Raw genomic sequence first — 17,982 nt, 5'->3', positions numbered from 1 at the left:
TTTAATATGCTATCTAGGTTGGTCATAACTTTCCTTCCAAGGAGTAAGCGTCTTTTAATTTCATGGCTGCAGTCACAGAAATCACATAATAGTAGGGCTAGGGCAGAATGGAAAAGAGAACCTGTAGACTGTTTTTTTTTAAGACTTATTTTTTATGGACCATTTGTAAAATCTTTATTGAATTTGTTACAGTTTTGCTTCTGCTTTATGTTTTGGTTTTTTGCTGTGAAGTATGCAGGATCTTAACTCCCTGAAAAGAATGGAACCCTCACCCCTTGCATTGGAAGGGGTATTCTTAAACACTGGAACACCAGGGAAGTCTGTAGACTGCTTTTAAAGAAGTTAATTACAGAGGAAATCAGGGAGATTAAAGGATGGCTAGAAGACTCTGGAAACTAGACTGAACATTTAATTTTTTATAATGGGAGAGAGATTTATATGTATTTATGTATGAATAGAAAGGAAGCAGTAGAGAGGTTTATTGAGTGCGCAGGAAAAAAGGACGATATTGTGAGGTTTCTAAGGAAGAAAATACAATTTTGAACACAGTTTAAGGATTATGTTTGACTTGATATAATATCAACTTACTTGTGAAACTGGAGAGAGATGATAAGAGCCAGTGGAGAAACTGCTATTTATTGATGGACAGGGATGGGGTAAAGGCAGGAAATTGAATGGTGACCTATATCTTAGGAAGTATGAGAAATCTCCTCTGTGATAAAAAAAATAAAATGGCAATATTTCTGTGGATTTTCAAACATACTTTCACAGGAATTCTGATGGCCTTCATGAAATTGAAATAGTATACTAAAAATATTAAATGATTTGTCTTGACAAAAGTTGTGTGGAACAAGATATTGATAAATTATTTTCAGTCCCTTTTTTTATTGCTGTAGATTTCAGTGTTTAGTACTTTACTATGGCACATGTTTATATACAAATATGACAAAAAAGCTACAGTGACCAAGTGAAAATAATTTATAGTAGTTGAAGATGATAGAGTCAAACCTTTACATGCTTCAAAAGTGAATGTGTGATTGGTGGGACTTCAGAGAAATTGGAAGTTACAGAGTGACTACAGAGTACAGGGTCTCTCATCATGTTGAGACTTCAAAATATAGTTTTGATCTTATCTCTAAGATGTCACATATACAGTGATTGGATTTTCTAGAGCATAAGCATAATTAATTTATTAAATGTGAACTTTTAACATATATCGGTTTGGTATCCAAAATCTGGCATTTCTTTAATCTACAACAAACTAAATGAAATTAAAAGATGCTTGCTCCTTGAAAGAAAAGTTAAGACAAACCTAGACAGAATATTAAAAAACAAAGACATTGCTTTGCCGACAAAGGTTCATTTATTCAAAGCTATGGTTTTTCCAGTAGTCATATATGGATAAGAGAGTTGGATCATAAAGACTGAGCCCGAAAGAATTGATGCTTTTGAACTGTGGTAATGGAGAAGACTCTTGAGAATCCCTTGGGCTGCAAGGACATCAAACCAGTCAATCCTAAAGTAAATCAATCCTGATTATTCATTGGAAGGACTGAGGCTGAAGCTGAAGCTCCAATACTTTGGCCACCTGATGCGAAGAGTCGACTCATTAGAAAAGACCCTGATTGGAGGCAGGAGGAAAAGGGGATGACAGAGGATGAGATGCTTGAGTGGCCTCATGGACTCGACATGAGTTTGAGCAAACTCCGGAGATGGTGAAGGACAGGGAAGCCTGGTGTGATGCAGGCCATGGGGTTGCAAAGAGTTGGACACAACTGAGCAAGAGGACAACAACAACAACTGGAAACCTCAAAAAATAGAAATGGTTTTGACTTTACTCTTTACTCGCCCACTGAGATGTCCTGGTTCTTAGGTGGTGATGATGGCTCTTAGAGGCATAACTGAGGAATCGTCCATCTCAAGATCATCTATTTGGATTTTTAAAAATTCATTATTCTGGGAGTATAGTAGAAACAGAAGTAAAGGGAATGTTTTTTCATAGAGTCTGTCCACATATTTAATAACATATCAGCTGATAGGAAATTAAGATTAATCCATTTTGAAACTGGTTAGCATAGTAAATCTATATAATAATTTAATAGAGTTATGCTAAATCAGTGATTAAATATCATTGTATATAGCACATTTCTGGATTAGCCCATTGTTTGCTATCAAAGTAGAAGAATTCTACCCATACAGAATTCTACTATCTAGGTGTCTTACTTATGGAAAAGTCCTATTGAAAAGTGGAAGCAGACAAAATATTCATTCTGAGCAACTTAAAATATGAATATACAACATAATTTCAGCACTAGGGTTACCAGACAATTTCAATGAAATATTCTAGCATACTTGATAGAAAACTGTTTAGTCAAAAATTAAAAAGATGGTAAATTCGATAATCTCTGTTATACTTTACATTGGGTATTGTGTTACTTTTAGTATCCACTTTTTCCCAAAAATCTCATTTATTTTGACTTCAACATAAATGAAAAGCATAATAAGAAATACACAGCGTGCCCATCCTACTATTTTGAACATAAGTTTGCTTTGTTCTTTAGTCCATACGCTTCCCTCAAGTTGGTGTATTTTTTCCTCTATAACAGTACTAAACCATTTTGTACAATAAAGGAACAGCAAGTTCTTTGTTGAAAAAGATTATTTTAATTCATCGAGGAATGCCATTCTTTCCAAGATGTGAACATCATATTCAAAGCATGAACTTATCTCCAAAGGAAATATGAAAGAAACTATTTTTAACATGGCACCAAGATGATGGGAATATTTCAGCAAAATAAGGAAGTTACTTGCAATTAGCCAAACCTAAAACACTCAGGGGACGTGACACTGAACTTTCAAAGGCAACACTTCTCCAGATATTTGGAAATTCTCATGTACGTGGGTGTTGCTCCAGAGAGCAACTTAGATTTGCTTCAATTGAAAAGTTAAGTTCAGAAAATGAAATGATCTTCAATTTATCCTTAACTCTGAAAGATTAAGAAACTCCATTAAAAAAAAATTGATGTAGATTCCAGGCAGGCAAATTTTTTTATAAAGTTGCTAATTATTTCCTGCTTTAAAAAGTTCCACAAGATACAAATGGGATAGAACAAAATGAACACCAATGCTTTGAAAGATAAATGGGAGCAAGTTTAAAACAAAATAAATTTGTCCCTACTGAGTAGCTGATGCACAATGCTAATAATAATAAAAATTTAAGTCAAATGCAATGCATGAAACTTGATTGAATGCTGATTTAAAGAAAACTATAAAATACATTTTTGAACAACTGGAGAATTTGAATATAGACTGGATATTAGATGACTTTATCTAATTATTATCCATTTTCTGAGGTGTAATAATAGTACCACAATTTTATAAAAGAATGTCCTTATTTTTAAGGGGACATACTAAAGTCTTCAGGGTAAAAGGGAAAAAATGAACAATTGTACACTTACTGTATTTCACTGTATCTGTTGATTTTAAGATGTAGCATTTTGTTTAAAAACTAAGAGAAAAAATGCTGTCAATAAAAATTATACTGCATACTTTCATATCTCTTTGTATTTTATATTGTTTGATGGAGATTTTATTAAATTGGTAAGTCATTTGTGACAGTTTGTAAAATTATACAGCTGCTTGTACTATCTAAAAATGAAAACATAAAAAATTGGTTAAATTTTACTGCAACTTCTCCACATTCAGAGTCTGACTCGTCTGGGTCTTGTTTGGACTCACATCCATGTCATTTCTCCCAATATTTTCCTCTGCACTGCTAGGAAACTGATGTTGCAGCATTTCTTCAAAGAGTGCTTCATTCTTTACTCTGGGACTTTCTTCCAACCTACAGGTACCCACTTTGCAAGGGTTGACGATGGTTCTTTTGATTCTTGCTCTTGGGTAGGTAATGATCATGTCCCCAGTGCCATCTGGTAGCAGCAGTTACAAGACACCACTGGTTTAGGATACATCCCGATTTTAGAAATGTTGAAGCTGTGGAATAGTATGCATGCCTTGTATGTTCAGACCCCTGGCAACACTTAAAGCTCGTTTACTAGATTTCTTTTATACTTGGTAGTTTTATCTGGTTTTTAAGGCCAGAGCTTATTATTAAAGGGAACAAATTTAGAGCTGAGTAGAATAAATCATTTGCATTGTTGTTGTTGCTGTCCAGTCGCTAAGTCATGGCCGACTCTGCAATCTCAAGGACTGTAGCATGTTAGGCTCCTCTATCCTCCACTATTTCCAGGAGTTTGATCAAATTCAAGTTCATTGAGTCGGTGATACTTATCAGACCATCTCATCCTCTGCCACCCCCGTTTCCTTCAATCTTTCCAAGCATTAGAGTCTCTTCCAATGAGTCAGCTCTTCACATCAGACAGCCAAAGTACTGGAGCTTCAGCTTTAGCATCAGTCCTTCCAATGAATATTCAAGGTTGGTTTCCTTTAGGATTGACTGGTTTGATCTCCTTGCTGTTCAAGGGACTCTCAAGAGTCTTCTCCAACACCACAGTTCAAAAGCATCAATTCTTTGGTGCTCAGCCTTCTTTACGGTCCAACTCTCATATCTGTACATGACTAAAAATTATAGCATTGACAATAAGGACCTTTGTCAGCAAAGTGATGTCTCTGCTTTTTAATACACTATCTAGGTTTTTCATAGCTTTCCTTCCAAGGAGCAAGTGTCTTTTAATTTCATGGCTGCAGTCACTGTCCACAGTGATTTTGGAGCCCCAAGAAAATCATTTGCATATTACTTTATTATTTGAAAGCTACTTTCACATGTTCCAAATAATTTAATTTTCCAAAAAAAAAAAAAAAAAGAAATGCTTGTTGAGTACTATTATTTTTAGGTACTACTGGATACTATTTGAGTTTTTGTGTACTACTATTTATCCACATGCCCACTTTACAGATGATTAAATGGTTAGATCATAAACACTAGTAAATGATTGAATGCGAATTCAGATGCAAGCTGCATGGTACCAACATGCATGCTCTTTCCACCCCTCTTCTACCAGTGGGGAGAGAGTGAGGGCAAGGCAAAGCAACACTGGCTTTCGGGGACAGTGACCACAGCTACATAACCCCACAGAAATGAAGACCAGAGGACAACATGTAAATGGAGGAGCTCAGAAATAGTCCAGAGATGTTGTTGGTTTTTTTACATTTATTTTTAATTGGAGGATAATTGCTTTACAGTATTGTGTTGGTTTCTGCCATATCAACATGAATCAGCAATAGATATACATATATCCCCTCCCTCTTGAACCTCCCTCCTACTTCCTGCCCTATCCTACCTGTAGAGATGTTGAGTTTTGCAATAAAAAATGTTATACTACTTTCTTAGTAGTATGGATGTCCATGAAATTGACGTGAGGCCTTGAGAAAAATTTAACTACTGTTTCTTAGGCTTGCTTTCTCTTTCTTGATAAGGAAGCAGTCCAATTTAGAAAGTTAAACTTCTCAAAGAACTAATTACAAATTATTTTATTTTGAAAATAAGTTTCTGGGGATAACATATATTCAAAACATTAATAAGTTATCATGTATTTTATATCATACTAAAGTAATCATGACTTTGACATCCTAAACTGCGCTCATACTATTATTCTTCTGGTTATTAATGTACCATGTATGTATGCTTTGCTGATGATTTGAAACATCCAGGAAGTGAAGAAATAAAGAATAAAGCTGAATTAAAAGCACCACACAAAATCCAAACACTTAAACACAATCATTGGTAAAAATTGGTATATCCCTGCAGATTTTTTCTGTGCTCAAAAATATAACTCATATATCAAAAATACTTAGTACCCTGCATTTCTCCACAGACATAATTGTAATACATTGTATTCTATTTTAAGTAAGAATCACTAATCTTCCTTTTCAACTGAGTGAATTTCAAAAACAGACACAAAACTATCATGTAAATGATGTATGTTAGACATTCAGAGAGCAAGGGGGATAGTCTATTTTCCTACTGCCTTTTAAAAACTCCAAATATAAAAACATTGAAATGGACTAGAAGCTGGCTAGGTGAACAGTCCCCATGACAGTTAGTTGCTTCTTCGGGAAGGCACAGGCTGGAATGTTAGGGAAGATGACTCGGGGATTGTGACCTGTGACCTGGTGTCCCATGCAGTACCCTGGAGGACGCTATAGTCTGAATCTTGCCTTTCCTTTGATAGAGCCTGACCTGTTTCTCTAATGTTCTGCTAGTCATTCTTTAAAGCAAGGATGAAAGATTTCTTTAGAACCAGCTTCATGTTAGCTCAGAGCTATCATAAATCAGTGCTTTCGGGATCACTTCAAATAGTTGAATGTGAACTGCTTTGCTTGACTCATCATTAGACTTTGAGGTGTTAATCTTCCATTTTGGAGTTTTGTTTTATTCATTTAACAAATGATTTTAGTGTGCTTGGATTCAGTTTAGAGTTTGACATCTATGAGTTTGATGTTTGACACCATGGAGGGGGCAATTTACATTTTAGTATTATTGTCTCTGTGAAAGCACCTGGAAAGCTTCTAAAACCATCTTTAGTGCACACTGACTTTATCTGGGATATTCAAGGAGTGAAGAGCAAAGCCTTTTGTGAAAGGCTTAGAATAATTAGGGTGCTAGGAGTCCACCTTTGTTGCCTAAGCTCTATTTCAAGTGCAAGCTTTCTCAAAGTCATTACCTCCAAGTCTCTCTGCCATGTCTTCCATCAGAAGATGTAAGATTTCCTGCTAAAATCTGCCCTTTGTATTTCCTCTAATCTGCCTTGTAGACATGTATATGCTTAGAAAATGTCAGGAGCCCTTTAACAGTCTTCCCATGTTTGAGAAGCTTCCCTCAGTTAAGTGTGTGTCCCTATTCTCAATTCAGAATCCAGATATTTGTTTCCTTTGTCTTCCTAGGAGCAGAGGCACAGATATGTGACCTAGACCCTCCCAACCAGAAACATCCTCACAAGAGAGCAACCTGAGGGAACACTCACCCCATGGGAACCATTTTCAGGCCAGCCTGGTTACCAAAATGTATGACCTCTGAAGACAGGAATGTTTCAGGCTCTATCATCTGATGTCCAGTACAGCTGCCATATGTGTCCCCATCCGTAGGAACAGTAGGGTCTGCAGAAGTGGTCCCTAGATTTTGTTCTTGGTTACATACATCCAATTCTGACTTAATCTCCACCTCAGACATATTTTGATCCACCTAACCTGCAAACCAGGCTTCCCAGGTGGCACTAGTGGAAAAGAATCTACACATCGATGTGGGAAACATAAGAGATGTGGGTTTAATCCCTGGGTCAGAAAGATCCCCTGGAGGAGGGCATGGCAACCCACTCCAGTATTCTTGCTTGGAGAATCCCATGGACAGAGGAACCTGGTGGGTTACAGTCCATGGGGTCTCAAAGAGTCGGACATGACTGAGGTGACTTAGCAGGCATTCACACAGCCTGTAAACCAGACTCTTTGCCCAGTTAACATGGAAGGAATTTAGTGGTTTGTAATTCTAAATCCTGAACAACTTGCCCTGCCCTATCCCCTTAACCATGCTACACCCATTGTTTCCATAGCACAGGGCTCTGTCTTATTCCTTTTGGTCATTTTCCTCATCTTTATCCACCATCACATCTAGCACCATTTCACAGGGTTTATCAACTCTGTAAATGGTTTTGAGGCAAATTAGATTATCTTAAAGTAGCCTCAGGCAGCTCTGTAAGAAATGCTTACTTATCTGTTATGAATGAAAGAGGTTTTCCCCTACACTTTTCATAAACAATACTTTAAAAATATTTCTTTGGTAAGCAAAATCAATATCTCTGAATAATGTGAACACAGATTTTCTGAACAGGGCTGGTTGAGGAAAAACGGTCCAGATAGATTTACTGATTTGCAAACGTAAAAGAGAGAATCCATAGAGTTTTCAGAACCCTGGTGAAAATGAACAGTTGCAATTGAGATTAAATCTTTCAATTGAACAGTCACATTTTGTTTGTTCTGATCTAAGTCAGTGTGGTGGAATGGACATATGAGGAATAAATTCGTTGCGTTCAAATCTTACTGCCTTCCTTAGCTCTGTGATTTGGATAAGTTAAGACTTGACTTTGCTTATTTTCAAAATGATATTGCTGAAACATGGTCCACCTTAAAAACTTGTCGTGGGGATAGTTGTTGTTCAGTTGCTAAACTGTGTCTGACTCTTCACAATCCCATGGACTATAGCACGCCAGGCTCCTCTGTCCTCTACTATCTCTCAGTATTTGCTAAAGAGAATGAGATTGCTAGCATATGACAGTGCTTTATAACTTATAAGAAGGATTATAAAAATTATTCCTAGTGCTTTTTTTTCCAAAATCTTGTTTTTCTACTGAAAAACTTCTAAGTGCTTCAGAGAATTTGAGATTAAAGTAAGGAATATACATTAAATATCTGCTTCCTTAAGTATGATCTTTGTGTTTTCATGAGGACTTTACTGGAATAAAATAATTTAGAGAGCATTAAAATGTAAGAAAATGTTTCTATAACATACCTTATAATTAAATAAGAAAAGTTTTCTGTTAGGATGTTTGAGCTGCAAGAGACAGATCCTCAAATCTAGCCTAAATAACCACAAAAAAGATCCTATTTTTCCCTTTTCATAGAACTGGAAAGTTCAAGGGCTAATTTTAAGACACAGCTGATTCATGTACAAGTACTGTCATCAGGAGTCTGTCATCAGATTCTGATTTCTCTATGTTGGGTTTCTTCTGAATTCTTTCTTTGTGAGAGCAAAGCTGACTACTGGAATCTCTAGACTTAACATTCTTTCTGGAGAAGGCAATGGCACCCCACCCCAGTACTCTTGCCTGGAAAACCCCATGGACGGAGGAGCCTGGTGGGCTGCAGTCCATCGGGTTGCTACGAGTCAAGACACGACTGAGCAACTTCACTTTCACTTTTCACTTTCATGCATTGGAGAAGGAAATGGCGACCCACTCCAGTGTTCTTGCCTGGAGAATCCCAGGGACGGGGGAGCCTGGTGGGCTGCCGTCTATGGGGTCACATAGAATCGGACACGACCGAAGCGACTTAGCAGCAGCAGCAGCAGCAGCAACGTTCTTTCAGTTTAACAACTCCAAGAGAAAAGGGAGGCTTTTCTGGACATGGCCAGCAAAGTTTTATGTGTTCTTATTGCCTCAGGCTGAATTATGTTCCATACTAAGTCACTTCAGTCATGCCCGACTCTGCAACCCCATGGACTATAGCCCACCAGGCTCCTCTGTTCATGGGATTCTCTAGGCAAGAATACTGGAGTGTGTTGCCATTTCCTCCTCTAGGGGTTCTTCCCCACCCAGGGCTCAAACCTATGCTTCTTATGTCTCCTGCATTGGCAGGCAGGTTCTTTACCACTAGTACCACCTGTGAGGTCTGAGTTATGCGCCTATACCTGCTCTAATCACTGTGGTCAGGAGGATGGGGTCCTCTGGCCACATCTGGATCACACGGTTAATCCTGTAGCTGGTGCTCCTCAACAATCGTTAAACCTCAGGGACTGAGCAGTGAGCAGGAGAAAGCATTCACAGAGAAATTATGCCTGCTCTACACATTTTGAGACGCAGCCAGGGCCAATGTATTAAGAAATATCTGTAGAAAAAGCTTAAATTCATTTGCATCAATCAAGTCTTGTTCTCCACAGCTTTTACCCCTGGTTTAGTATTTGGTAATTTAGACACTATCCCTCTGATCTCTAGAGAGATTGTTTTGTGGCATTACCAAAGATATGAATGATTTTAGATATGAATTTAGATATGAATACCCATGCTATCATGAAGGTGGACAAATGCCTAAGATGGCATTTCTAAGATGGCCAAAAAAGGGAAAAACTTTAGTAAAGTGGTTTGCAAGAAGAAAGTGCCGCAGAATGTGGCCATTTGGAGTCTGCTTTCGTGAATTTTTAATGAAAGTTGCTCCCGGCACATGGAGCTGTCATGCCAGCATTAGGGGTGATGTGGAGGATGCTATTTTGATAAGCCACACATTCCAGATGGATAGAGCCCACCACAGGGCAGAAAGGGCTCAGGATATATTAGTTTTCACTATGATGTTTCCTTTCCATAATACATAGTAAAAGTTAAACAAAGGGTTCTCTAATAACAAAAGCAGATATTCAAAAGTGGACAAAGACCTGATTTAGAATCAGAGCATATAAGTCCCAATCCCAATTCTGCTAAGAACTTGGCATGTATCCTAGGGTCGTCCCTTTTCCTATCCTGACCTTCATTTCTTCATCTGTAAATTCAAGGACCTGAATATAATAAAAGCAAAGGCCACTTTCTGTCTGGTAAGTTTATCCTACTAGAAATTCTATGTTTTGATTCTTTTGTAAATTTAATTTTTTTATGCAGATAATACATTTGCATGGTTCAAAATGCCTAACAGTATCAAAAGAACACTGTGGAAACCTCATTCCTACCCCTGCCATATCTATGTTCTGTACAAGTTTCTAATTTTATTGATTTCTTTGATATCTTTACAGTTTCCTTTTTAATTATTTTTAATTGAATTATAGTTGATTTACAGTATCTTATTGGTTTCAGATGTACAACATAGTGATTCAATAGTTTAACAGATAATACTTCATATAAAGTTATTATGAAAAAATGACTGTATATCCTTGTGCTATACAATATATCCTTGTTACTTATTTTATGCATAGTGGTTTGTGTCTTCTACTCCCATACTCACATACAGAGTTTCTTTCTGAAAATTCAAGTAAATATATATTTGTCCTTCCCCTCCAATTTCTCACAAAGAAGCTAGTATACATCTTTTTTCCCCATTGAATATATCCTGGAGCTCTTTTCACATCACTATATAGATTATTTCTTCACTCTTTATTTAGCCTCCTTCAATAATTCCATTATTTCCAGTATTTTGTTCTTAGAAATAATGCTATGCATGCAGATATAACTATAGGATAAAAACCAGAAGTAGAACTGCCAGGTCAAAGGGTAAATGCTTTTGTAACTTGTTTTTCAGGATTGGCCTTTCTAAGGATCATATAAATTTACATCCAACCTGAATAGTGTTTAGGATGGTTTATTTAGCGTTATCAACAGAGTGTACTGAAACATACTTAGATTTTGCTAATCTGATTGATTAAAAATCTTGGTACAGTTTTCTGCTTTAATTTTCTTACTACAAATAAAAGTTTAGCAGATTAACTCCTGGCATGTCAGTGTGAGGAATTCTTTTGATCTCTTTCCCAGAGAAACAGTAAAAATTCTAAAAAGCAACCATCTGAAGCCTCTAGAAATGGTTCTAAGGGCAAGAAGCAAAAACAAACAAACAAACAAAAAAATCCATAAAAATTGGGAAAGGCCAGAATCTATGGTGTTTGAGTTCCCTCTCTATACCCAGCTCAGCAAGATGAAAAATTCACTTCAGAATGCCACAGCCAAGAACACAAGGCTCCCTCCCCAGCAGCCCCCAGTAAGAGAACTTTCTTCCTGGAAGGAGCAAGACATCAGCAGTCTGCATTCTGCCTTGATTTGTACCCTCAGAAGCTCAGTGCTAGGCAAATCTGGTTCAGAAATGAAGATTTTCATTTCCCATTCAGTCCCTAAAGGGAACACTCTACTCGGGTGCAATACGCTGAGAGTACAAGCTCTAAATGCCCTTGCCCAGGCTTGTAAGGCAGTGATTAGATACAGGAGAGGCAAGCCAAGAGGTGATTTCCAACTGTGGACTGCCCCCTCACCCACCTACCAGAGTGCTGTTGGGTTTCACTCAAAGAGAAGCTTGCCATTGTGCTGCCAAGAGCTCCAGAGCTCTGGCATAGAAATTGTGCCTGGGAGAAGCAGCAGCTCATAAAACATATAAATATCATGTTACATTTTAAATAAACTCAGAAGAATTGACATCCTTCTGTTGTTGATTCATCCATTTTAAGAAGTAGAGGTATTTTTAATTTGTTCAGTTCCTTTGAGATTTTCAGTAGTGTTCTAAATTTTTCCTTGTGTAATATATGAATATTTCTTAAGTTTCTCCTAATAATTTTCTCCTTCTTTTTTTTTTTCTTTACAGCTGATATAAATGTGCTTTCCTCCCCACCCCCATTTAATCCTCTAGCTTATTTTCTGTTTACATAGATTCTTTTTATTTCTGATTTATAGTTTGGAGCCCTTCTGTATTACTGAATTCTCAGACTATACTAGGTTTTTAGTTAGTTACATGGGTCAAGCAATACAATCATTTTATTTGCAAATATCATCTTGTGTTGTTGGAGGGGGTCTTGTCAGTAAGTTGATCTTTGCAGCGGATTTTGGCAATTGGAGGAGCCTCACTCCCTCCACTATTCTTGGAATGTATATTCAGCTCACCATTTCCACACTGGTACATAATTTACTCCTTTAATATTTAAATTGATGCCTTTTTATGCCAGAAAAATTTCCTTCAGTTTTATTTTTAAATATTTGTCTTGTCTTTTTGTCTGTTTTTTTCCTTCAGAGACCTTATTATGTTTATATTGGCCCTGCTTTGCCAACCTTCTATATCTGTCATTTGCACTCTGTTTCATCCACTACTTTATTCCATTTTCATCCCATTTCATATCTATCATTTTCACTAATGTATTTTAATCCCATTTCTTTATTTAATGTGTTTATTCCTATCCTCAATTTTCTTTACTGTGTATTCCACAATACCCACTCTTTCTTGTGCTTCTTTCAATTTGGCCACTTATATTTCACTTCCTCCTCTTATCTTCCCTCTTTCCTCAATTCCTATTTTTTCAGTTTGCCATTTTCCTTTGTGACCATGATTAGTTTATTAAACTTTTGACTTTGATAATAGATCTTTGATTATAATTTTCATATGTTATTAATACATGGCAATATACTTCTTGTATGTCTTCTTTTTTCCAACAGTAAGTTTTGATTCTTCCATTTTTCTTATAGTGTTTTTTATCAAGGCTATGTTAGAGTATCTCTTTATAATACATGGTTGAATGAATTGAATTTGCCTGAAGTAGCTCTTCAAAGGTTTGAGAAGAGGAAAAAGAGGTCAAGGAATACTATGGCCTTCCAAATTTGTTCTCTGCTGCAAATGATACCAACTGTCTTCTTCAAATAGGATCATACTGTGAGTTTTCCTGTGAGGATGTATCTTCTTCACATGCCTCAATCAAACTGGACATTGGAGGATTTCTTCCTGTTCTGGGCTTTTCTGCTTCCTTGTTGGTTAATATAACCAAGGAGCATAGTTCTTGTCCCAGAAACATGACTGAGCCTCTTATTGTCAGAAGTGTTCTTCTGGATTTTTCTGAATTTTTAAAGGCTTAACTCTCACTCTTTGACTTGGGTTCCATTTAATCACTCCATTTTAACCCATATGCTATCTCAGTCTGATCTCAGTCTATTTCATCTCATCTCTGCTCAAAATATTTCTCCATACTCCTTTCTCCTTGGACTCTGGGCCTCCAAGAAATACAGTTTTTTTTTTTTTTTTCTTTTCTTTTTGGTTCTTTCTGCTGCTTTTCAGCCTCACTGGAAACTTGGTTTCTCTACATGTACCACTGCTCTCTATGCCACTTCATTCCATGAGGCTAAGGGCAAATTTCAGCTGCTTTAGACTATATGTATTTTTGAATCTGTGGATTTTTTTCCCTATGTCCTAGTTAAAATGAAAATGGAACTTGCTTGTTTCCTTCCTTCTTCTCTTCCTTTCTTGCCCTTCATTCCCTTTTTTCTCACCTTCTTCCCTCTCTCCTTTCCTTCCTGTGCTTACTCACTGAGTCGTATCCGACTCTTTGTGACCCCTTGGGCTGTAGCCCGCTAGGCTTCTCTGTCCATGGGGATTTTTCAGGCAAGAATACTGGAGTGGATTGCCACGCCCTCCTCCAGGGGATTTTCCCAACCTAGGGATAGAACCCAGGTCTCCTATATTGCAGGTGGATTCTTTTTTTTTTTTTTCTTTTACATTAATAGTTTAATTTTCATGTTACCAACTGTTCTAATGGCTTATATAACCATTAACCATTTTCTTCAAAATCATTTAAGATGACTGAAACACAAAGGTTTTCAAAGTCTAGGAAATAAGCAAAATTATATCATTAGAACATTTACCTTCTTCAAAGAAAAAAAGATGCTAATGGCTTGATCGTTTCTGACAGCTCTGCCAGAGTTGAGAAAAATGAATTCACCTGGAATTTTCATTTCAATCTTGCCAGCAAATGCTGCAATACTTAGAAACTACTCACCAGCCTTACACTCACATCCAACATCTTCATCAGTCTGGGTGGAAGGGTGGCTGTCTCGACTCTGGGTAAGAGGTTCCTCAGGGCTAACCAGGAGGTACACCAGCTCCTCAGCAGCCCTCGGACCCCAACGGAGCGGACAATGAAGCGAGCCCAGCCCATTTGCTTTCATTCTGATTTGCAACAAATAAGACAAGACCTGAAAGGGAAGATGATGGAAAACTCAAGAGGAAGTGGTCTAAGAGCCTCCCGCTCCCTTGGGCGGCGTGCCAGCAAGCTCGTGCTGCTGAGACACACACAGATCCACATTTTCCACGTAGCCCTTGCTTACTGCATTTTTAATTTTGATTAAAAAAAAAAAAAAAAGACGTGATTACACAGAAAACATCATCCGTCGCAGAACCACAAACTGAGCCAATGCAGCCAATGCAGCCAAACACGTGTCACCGCCCCTTCCGGTGCCTTCCGACCACTGGCTCCCCTGGACGGAGCTCAGGAGCGGTAGTACTCAAGCAGCTTCTCATCCCTAGGTTTCAGAATCTTCTTGTCTGCCATGTTCACCACCCATCCTGGAGCCAGACCAAAGAAAATCTGCCGTGGATCCTCCCGAGTACTGAGCAGTTTGAAGAGTTCGTCTTTAGTGATGTCGGGTAAAATATAGCCGTACTTCTTGACGAGCTCCAGCCTTGCTTCGGGAAATCCGGCGGTTTCTCGCATCAGCGTAGTAGGGCACGAGTGCCTCGGGGGGAGCATCCGCTTGGGAATGGGTTGCCCACCGAGAAAGAATGGGATGGGTTTGCACAGAATTTCCAGGCTTCGCGGGTCGTAGAAGGCGGTCATGACGACACTCCCATTCTTCTCGATGGCGGCCATGGCCAGCTCAGAAGCTGGCTGAACGTCGATGTTAACTTTTGCCTTAAAGGTGTCAGCGCCCTCCTCTACCAGCTGGACTCCATAGTCCCTTTTAGATGGCTGGATGGTAACACCTCGCCCATTGACCAGCTGGGTTAAGTCAGTAGGTTGTGTAGGATCGACATGGCCCAAGTCAATCAGGTACTGAAGCCTGTTGAGACTCAAAGGCTGATACTGGCGTCTGAAGCTGTCTCCTTCATTAAACCCGTGTTTTGGGATTCGGAGTTAAAATGGAGTCTGGCCTCCTTCAAAGCCCAGCCGGGGCCGGGTTCCTCTCTGACGTTCTCCCTTGTGGCCCCTGCCACACTTCCTACCTCTTCTCTGACCTCTCCGTCGTCTTTCCGGTTTCCTGGAGCCCGGGTTCGGCCTCAAGTTAGCCAGGCTCACACGAGGCAGAGCCCGAAGCAGGTCTGGGGCCCCGGGCCCTGCGCCCCGCACCTGGCCGGCCAGGACCCGCTTGCATGAGACGCCGCAAGGGCGCCCGGCATCCAGACCCACGTGATCTCTGCAGGTGGATTCTTTACCGCTGAGCCATGAGGGAAGCCCCTTCCTCTTCCTTTATAGGGGTTCAGGATTAGAATGGAGGAATATTCAGACTAAAGTTAGATCCATACTCATGGTGTGATGCCCAGTGATTCCGTATAAACAGCAAATCTTGAAGATTTACATGTCTTTTTACTATTCAGTGCATGAAAATGTAGACTTTACATCAACTCTAGAGATTTATTACTAATTTTAGTGTGACTTCATGAACCTACTAGATTCCTGAGTAGTTCAAACGGTAAAGAGTCCTGGAGAATTCCATGGACAGAGGAGACTGGCTGCTATAGTCCATGGGGTTGCAAAGTGAACAACTTTCACTTTCATTTTCATGAGCCTGTTAACTAGTGCAGCTGCAGGGGGCCCTGCATTTAGTGTTTAATGTTCTGTGGCTGGTTGCCATCTTAAAATTTTTAATAATTTGATATCTGAATTTTTGACTCGTAGGCTAAGTTTGACGTGACAGTGGAGAACATGCAGTGGGATAGGGACCTGTGCAGCTGCAGCGTCCTGCCTCCCACCACCTCTCCACCTCCCTGGGGAACGTTCTTGCCTGCTTCCTTCTTCCCTGTGGCAAACTGCTGCCCTTTGCTCAAGGAAGTGACCAGGTTGCTTGGAGGGCTGTGTCCCACCACTGCTTTCTAGCCATAGGACACTGTGCAGGCAATTTGGTAAGGACCTCTCACCCATCTCCAATCCAGGTATCAAACTCATTCCACTGTAAAATTTTCAGTTCTTTGGGAGGTTACCCATTCACTATGGGTTCAGAGACAAGCCCCTGGGAAGAGGACTCCCTTACTCCTGGGAGCTCTGCATATGCATTGGTGCCAGCCTTCCAGATTATGTGCCAGCCCTGTTATTTACCCTTTCCACTTGGACTATTGAGGCACAGATACAGCCACAATTCTAGTAAGGTCCTGGGTTAGGTCCTGGGTAGGATTCTGGAGCTCTTAGGCTTTGTACTCTCTCCTCTGTCTAATGCTATGGAACTGTTTGCACGACTGTGACAGAGCAGTTGAAAGCTAAATCTTGAAATTCCATTGAATCTTTCCTCTGCAATTTATGTACTTTAGGTTCATCAGTACTTACTGATCCTCAAATATGTACTTGGTAATGTATCAGGTAATGTGAGAACTACAGAGATGAAACATACTTGGTCTTGACCTCAAAGATGCTAGGTGTTGTGTGTGTGGAGGGTTGAGGGGGGTAGAAGTGTGGCAGAGGGAAGATGAGTTCATGGTAGTAGTAGAGATGAGAATACTTCCATTTCTAGCAGAGGTAAGTTAATACAGTTAATATAAACTGCTAATCAAGTTTCAAAGAAAGTTAAGAGTCAAATCCCATTAAGAAAGCAGGGATAGTATCTTAAGAGGCACTTGATCTAGCTTTTTAAGGATTCATAAGATTTTAACATGCAGAGAAGAAAGTCATGGCAATCACAGAGAGAAGAAAGAATGTGCATAAATACACAGGGATGGGGGCCTTCCTGGTGGTCCAGTGGCTAAGACTGAGCTCCCAATGCAGGGGTCCAGGTTCAATCCCTGGTCAGGAACTAGATCTCACATGCTGCGACTAAAGACCCCTCATCTCACAGTGAAGATCGGAGCTCCCAAGTGCCACAGTCAATGCCCGTTACAGTCAAATAAATAAATATTAAAAAAAAAAAAATAAAGGCACAAGGATGACATTCAAGGATGTTTTCAATGACAAAAACATTCTGGTAAACTACAAAGTGAGTGAAAAAGGTAACTTTACCTGGAACAATTGTACTTTGAAAACATCATGACGTATCATGAGCTGAATAAGGGTTACAGCACATTCCAAACATCCCTAAGCTAAACATGAGCAGACTTCTTGAGTGAGTCTCAGAGATACTGAGGTAAACACGACTCTTTCTGCAAGAGACAAAATTTCCTGTAGGTACTGGGGACTCAGAATTAGTAAGACTTAGTTATACTTAGTTTTACTAGCCTGGTTATGCTGAGATAATTGGTAGCATTTAAATTTAGTAATCTATATACATTCATTTAGCACATATTAACTGTTATGTGCCAAGTCTTCAAGGAAATGCTATAATGACCACATCTCGGCCCAAAGGCACGTGGATTTACATCAGTGATAGGAGAGCGGTGCGCATGCGTCATCGGTCCGCTTCTTGGATCGCTGGATCAAGGGTCGGTGCTCAAGGTGGGGGCAGTGCTGGTGCTAAGACTGGGTGGTGCTAAGACTGGGTGGTGCGCCACGCAGAGCCTGTCCTGGGGCACCAGAGGCTTCAGGGTGTGGACCTTACCTACCGGGAAGAA

The 17,982-nt window shown here is 39.3% G+C and overlaps 1 pseudogene; it reads right to left on the bottom strand.

Moving 5' to 3' along the window:
- Positions 1-14,719: 14,719 nt before the first annotated feature.
- Positions 14,720-17,463, bottom strand: LOC136172953 (large ribosomal subunit protein uL15m pseudogene; annotated as a pseudogene).
- Positions 17,464-17,982: the final 519 nt, after the last annotated feature.

Source organism: Muntiacus reevesi, chromosome 8 (genome assembly GCF_963930625.1).
Source record: "Muntiacus reevesi chromosome 8, mMunRee1.1, whole genome shotgun sequence".
Lineage (NCBI taxonomy): Eukaryota > Metazoa > Chordata > Mammalia > Artiodactyla > Cervidae > Muntiacus > Muntiacus reevesi.
The sequence above is the reverse complement of the archived record's forward strand: the minus strand, read 5'-3'. Positions and strand labels throughout refer to the sequence as shown.